Source organism: Pinus tabuliformis, chromosome 1_2 (genome assembly GCF_031772625.1).
Source record: "Pinus tabuliformis cultivar Carrire ecotype Pingquan chromosome 1_2, CPIR1, whole genome shotgun sequence".
Classification (NCBI taxonomy): domain Eukaryota; kingdom Viridiplantae; phylum Streptophyta; class Pinopsida; order Pinales; family Pinaceae; genus Pinus; species Pinus tabuliformis.
The window spans coordinates 1,117,649,247-1,117,656,267 of NC_142298.1; positions in this window are offsets into that span (position 1 = coordinate 1,117,649,247).

A 7,021-nucleotide genomic window follows, 5' to 3' on the forward strand; every position below is an offset into this window, starting at 1 on the left:
AGAGTTAAAGTGTATCAGTGAAGAAAAAGTGCATCAGAACAGCTGAAAAGTGTATCAGTTAAAGAGTATCAGTGGAAGACTTAATGCCAAAGCAGATGAGCATTAAAGAAGATCCCAACAAGTCAAAGAGTATCAGTGGAGCAGTAAAAGCCATTTAAAGGCTCATTAGATTGAGATTAATGCACATTAAAGCCACCTAAGATCAGTGGATCAGAGATCAAGAAGCAGTTATTGTAAAATGAATAGCACAGAGCCCAAAGGACGCATATTAACTCATTTTTGATGGAGCTGCCTCCAGCGCAGCTCAAAATAGATATTTTTTGCTTTACTTGCAGTAGAAGTTAGGTTAATCGCAGTTATTTCCCCAGATCTTTTTATCAGATATGTTTGTAGATATTTTGCTTATAAATACCTCCCCAAACAATGTTTTAAGGGTTGGTTGGTTGGTTGGTTGATAAGGTCATTCTAGACTTCCGCTGTATATTTTGAGAACTTTTATGAACAAGGATTGCGGGAATGCATTTCTTATGAATTGTCTGGTTGTGGATTTGATGGCTGAAGAGCAAATTACAAAATTCTCGTGCTTCTTCATGGATCAATAAGTCTTTCTCACTTGTCTTTCAGTTTCTATGTTTAGTATATCATATAGGTATCATGATCTAGATTGCAGGAAAGAAGAATAGCTCAGATGTTACTTAGCTGTACTCTGTGCTCAATTTCTGTGATTTCTCTATGTTTTCCTCAGAATTAGGCCTGAATATGAATACTTCATTGCTCATATTTACACTAGTTCTTTCATATATGAATGTTGTTTAGGAATCCTTGATTGCTCCTAGATGATATTCTCTCATTTTCCCTCTGTTAGCATAATGAAAGTTACTTAGTTGCCTTTCATTCCCTGACCTCCATTTCATCCTTATTCCAGCTTGATATTGTTCCTTGTTTAGCTATCATGCTCTGTAGTCCCTCTTTGCCAAAGAAGACACACCCAACAACCCTTAATCCTTGACTCCATGCCCAATGGTCTGAACTTCTCACACTTTGCATGCCAACTCTATCTGAAACATCATCCATCCATCCCACCAAACTTAAAAAAAACCCATGTACATCATAACTAGCCTAAAAATCACTCCAAAAACAAAGCTAAATTATAAAGAGAGAGCCCTCTCTGATTGCAGGTAGGCTAGGACCTGCAATCCAAAGATTGGTCTGTGGTTACCTCGGCCATATCCCTTAAGGAGCCAAGGGACAACCTGAGTGATAACATCATTGGCGACTCCACTGGGGAAAATCTTCAGAAAATTCCAAAAAACAAGCTAGAAGCTGGCTCCAAAGAAGAAATCTCGCTATACCAGGTCAAATCCAGACCCAAATCCCCCAGCTGCTTTTGAAAATCCCAATTTAATCCCAAAGTTTCTAAGGAAACAAGAAGGGAAAGAGGATATTGCTGATTCGAGTCCTGAAGCAATTTCCCAAGGCTATATTCCAACCCCTTCTAAAGTTTCATTCCATCCTCACACTGTTGTTTCTCCTAGTTCCTCATCCACCTCTCAAAGCACCTTTTCCACTCCTCCATTCACTGCACATACTCCTCCTATTACCACTGTTGTTACTACTGTCCCAGTTGTTCCATTTCTTCCTGCTGTTCCACTTATACCTGTAAATATGGCTAACAGATATGCCCCTTTATAGCTGCCTGCAAATCCAGGGGCTATGCCTCAGGATTATCAAACTAAAATCACATATTTTGATGGTACTGGTTCTAACACTGCCCTGCAACATACCAAGAAAATGCAGGACTATTTTGAGAATTATGAAATAGATGATGATCATGTAAGAATGAAGATTTTTGTCCAAAGTTTAACAGGAGATGTAAGGCCTTGGTTTAGAGCTCTTCCTGCAAATTCCATAGCTGACCCAGAGGCCCTTTACCAAACATTTCTTAACAGGTGGGAGAAGAAGAAGGACCCTCTGCACATATTATCCGAATATGACACCATAAAAAGAGGTCCACAAGAAGCTGTCTTAGACTATTGTGCTAGATTCAACAATGTTTACAATGCTATTCCACAAAACCTTAGACCTCCACCTGATCTAGCTTTATATAAATTCCTTGATGGTTTTGATTCCGAAATGGCATATAAATTGAGGGAAAGAGCCCCTCAAAGCTTAGCAGACGTGCAGAATGTAGCTGTTAGTGTGGAGGCAAACCTGATCACTAAGCGAAATAGAGCCAAAGCCGAGAGAAGAACTACTTTTAAAGAAGAGCCTTCAGCTATTGAGCAAAAACTGGATGTAATCATGAATAACATGCACAGTTTTGAAGATAGAATGGGAACTATTGAAAGAAAAACATCATGGGATGGACAACAAGGTAATATTATCAGAAACCCAAACTTTACAAAAAACCCAAACGTTGGAAGGGCTAGCCCCGACCATAACATAAGACCTCCTTTTCAAGAGAACTATGCTGAAGCATCCACATCTAGTGAGTCAATAGAGGACTCTCATATCAACTTGATGGGTTTGAAGAGTGAACAACAAGTTTTTCTAACCCAAGAATACTAAGATGATCATGATATCAATCAATTCCAAACCAAGTCCGGAGAATCATATGACTTCAAGGAAGGCTACATGATACAGCAGTATATGAAGTCCACAAGCAGTACAAATTGAGGACCAGAACCATAGATGTGCCTGAAACTATCAAACCAAAGGATGCTAAACAGCCCAAGAATATAAAGGAAAAAGCTATCCTCATAGAACCTGCTAATAAAACAGACCCAAACTCAAAAGAAGTGACTATAGAGGATGTATCAGACATGCAGGCTTTTAAGAATCAACCATTTGTATCCTCTTCCTCAAAAGAGAATTCAAACAGCACTCCTGAAAGCCTTTCCAAAATAGAAATACTTCAAGATAACACTGAAAACCAAGAGAAAATCGCTGAAAGTGCAATTGCAAAAGGAAAATCTGCTAGTCACAACACAAAAACTCAATTGGAGAAACCCTTCGATTTAGAGGCAGAAATTGGTAAATTAATGATATTTATTCCTCTCTCTGAGCTTGCTAAACATGATGTATATAGACAGCAAATCAAAAGATCGCTGTAAATGCCAGCAAATAGGGATGATGTTAATTTCTTAGATGATCAACCTGAATTGCTTTTTGGTCCTGAGGTTGATGGTAAAACAACAAATGGAGGTGTTCTACCCTTTTATGTGAGTTTACACATCCATGACAAAGTGTTTCACAATGCAAAGTTTGATTCAGGAGCTTCACACAACCTAATTCCCAAAGCTGTAATGGAGAAGCTGAACCTAGATGTCACTAGACCATACAAAGACTTATTCTCATTTGATTCTAGTCAAGTCAAGTGTTTAGGCCTAATCAAAGATTTGTGTGTGTCCTTGGTCCAATACCCAACCAAAACAATCCTAATGGACGTGGTGGTAGCTGATATTCCACCCAAATATGGTATGCTTTTATCAAGATCTTGGGGAGCCAAACTCCAAGGATCTTTGCAATTAGACCTCTCTTATGCCACTATTTCAGTCTTTGGGCAACCAAAGAGACTGTACCGAGAAACACTAATGAAATATGTGGTAAGCAGTGAGGAAAAGCCCCAAAACTTTCCTATCTATTCAATCCATTCTGATATGGATTCTTTCATCTTGTTTAATGTTGATACAAGTCCTCCAACTGATGATAAGCATTTGGATTTAGAGCAAGAAATAGGCACAAACGAAGGATCCGTTACCCAAAACTGAGGAACTGTTGAAATAACTAATGTAACCAGCACACCAGCCAAACTAAATGAAACAGAAAATTCAAATCTGCCCACTCCAAAAATGATTACAACTCCCAATGCTAGTCAGGACCAAGAAATCTTATGGTATTTAGAGTTTGATGGCTCTGTAAACAAATTAGGAGCAGGGGCAAGAGTCTGGATCCACAACACACAAACTGATCATGCTGAAGGTCATGCCTATAGGCTAAATTTTAGATGTACCAACAATATGGCAGAGTATGAAGCCCTCCTATTAGGCCTCAAACTGATCAGAGATCTAGGAGCAACAAAAGTTTCAATCTTAGGAGACTCAGACGTGATAATAAAGAAAACGAAGGGAAATTTTGTCACAAATGATCAGAGATTAAGAGCTTACAGAAGAGCTGCCACTAAAATACTCAATACGTTCAGCGAATCCCAACTTACTAAAATATCAAGAAGCCATAACTTACATGCACATATCTTGGCAACTTTTGCCAGCAGATACAAGCTGCCATTTGAGCCCAATCACCATTTCATAGCTGAAACCAAACACAGGCCTGCAGTCCCAGACAATCTTAAGAATTGGCAAGTCTTTGAAGATGACACACAAATCAACAATTTCCTAACTTTACAACAAGAGTTTTCAAGCCTAAATATTGATGAAGACACCATGGATGAACAACAACAAGAAATGAGCCAAAATGAGCAGACCATATCAGCTGAAGCAGCAAAACAAACTTTGCACCCAACCATTTTTATAAAAATAATATACAAAATCTCAAACAAATGAATTTGGATGAAATAGCTGAAACAGAGGCTGAAGTAATTGAGCTAAAAGACAATTTTCTGCCCACAGGCCTGACTCCCTTAGAAGATATTTTCAATTAAAACGATGTCCCCGAAAGGCCAAAGATGCAACCCTTAAACGCTACAATTGAAGACTGCAATATTGGAACGCAAGAAAACCCCAAAATGATAAAGTTGTCCAAATCATTGCCTGCTGATCAAAAGCCAAAATATGTTGACTTGTTTAAAGAGTTCCAAGATGTTTTTGCCTAGAGTTATGAGGACCTCAAGTCCTATGATACTTCAGTCATTCAACATACCATACCTTTGAAACCAAATCAAAATCCTTTCAAACAAAAACTAAGAAGAATCAATCCTGTGCTTCTCCCCTTGATTAAGAAAGAAGTGAAGAGAATGTTTGAAGCTGGAATTATTGCACCAATCAGATTTTCATAATGGGTATCCAACTTAGTGCCCACAAGGAAGAAAACAGGTGAAATTAGATTGTGCGTTGACTTAAGAAATTTGAACCAAGTCTCCCTTAAAGACCACTACCCATTACCAAATATGGACCATATTCTACAAAGGGTAGTGGGGTCTTCAAGAATTTCATTGCTTGATGGCTTTTTAGGTTTCAATCAGATACTAGTTCACCAAGATGATCAGGATAAAATAGCCTTTACAACACCATGGGGAACCTTTAAATATGTAAAAATGCCTTTCGGACTCAAAAATGCAGGGGCCACTTTTCAAAGAGCAATGGACATAGCCTTTGCCAAAGAAATCCATGATTTCTAAGTAGTCTACCTTGATGATCTTACCCCATTTCCAAAATCAGACCAAGAACATCTAAAACATTTGAGACAAGTATTCTTAACTTGCAGAAAATATGGCATATCTTTAAATCCCAAGAAATCCCCGTTTGGCCTAGAGGAAGGAAAATTGCTAGGCCATATTATATCAAAAGATGGCATAGGATTGACCCGGATAGAATTCAAGCTATCCTCCAAGTCCCTTATCCAAGAAACATCAAAGAATTACAAGCCTTCCTAGGAAAGATCAATTTCCGAAGAAGATTTATCCCAAACTTGGCCGAGCTGATAAGATTGTTAAACAACATGCTCAAGAAATATTCTAAAGTAAAATGGACTTTAGAAGCCAAACAAGCCTTTGAGGGCATCAAGATAGCCTTAATGCAAACACCAGTCCTCACTAGCCCCAAATTTGACAGAGATTTCATCATTTTTTCCTTTTCTTCTCAACACACCATTGCTGTTGTCCTATTGCAAAAGGATGACCAGGGAAATGAAAAGCCCATTGCTTTCTGCAGCAGAGCCCTTAAAGATGCCCCCTTAAAATATCAAATCATGGAAAAGCAGGCATATGCCCTTGTTAAGGCCATCAAAGATTTCAGAGTTTACATCTTATACTCCCATGTCATTGCATATGTTCCAAACGCTATTGTAAAAGACATCCTAACTCAAGAGGGAATTGAAGGCAAAAGGGGCAAATGGATTGCTAATATCTTAGAATATGACATTGAGATAAAGCCCACTAAACTGATAAAAGGACAAGGTCTAGCCAAACTGATGACCGAAACCAATTTCCAAGCCCTTGACATTAATGAACTGGACAACGAACAGGAGTTGGCGACTCCACAGGTCAATCAATCCTTTTTAAAATCACCTTGGTATGTTGACATATGTTTTATATTGTTAAACCTGCATGCTCCTCCAGGTTTGTCTAGAACTAAAAAAAGATTTTTAAAAATGAAGGCATCAAAGTTTTGTATCTTAGACAATGTTTTGTTTTGGAAAAATCATGAAGGAATATTGCTTAATTGTTTAACTTTGAATGAAACTGACAATGTTATGAAAAAATTTCATGCAAGGGATTGTGGAGGGCACTTATATTGGAAGTCTACAGCTGATAAAATACTAAGGGCTGGTTACTATTTTCCCACCCTGTTTTCCGATGTGAGGAAATTTGTTGTTTCATGCCATAAGTGCCAGATCTTTGAAGGCAAAAGAAAGCTGTTGCCCTTACCCTTAAGCCCATTTCAACTGAGACGCCATTCAAGTAGTGGGGTTTAGACTTCATTAGTGAAATTCACCCCTCCTCTTCAGGCCAACACAAATGGATTTTAACTGCCACAGATTACTTTACCAAGTGGATTGAGGCCATCCCTTGTAGGCAAGCCAATGATTCAACCATCATACAATTCCTTGAAACCAACATACTGTCTAGATTTGGCTATCCCGAAAAAATCATTACAGACAATGCTGCTGCCTTTAAATCCAAGAGAATGATCAGTTTTTGCCACAAATACCACATTACCTTAGGTCACTCCACAACCTATTACCCTCAAGGTAATGGCCTAGCTGAGTCATCCAATAAAAGCCTCATCAACATCATCAAGAAAGTCTTGGAGGAGAACAAAAAGAATTGGCACAAGAAGCTTGT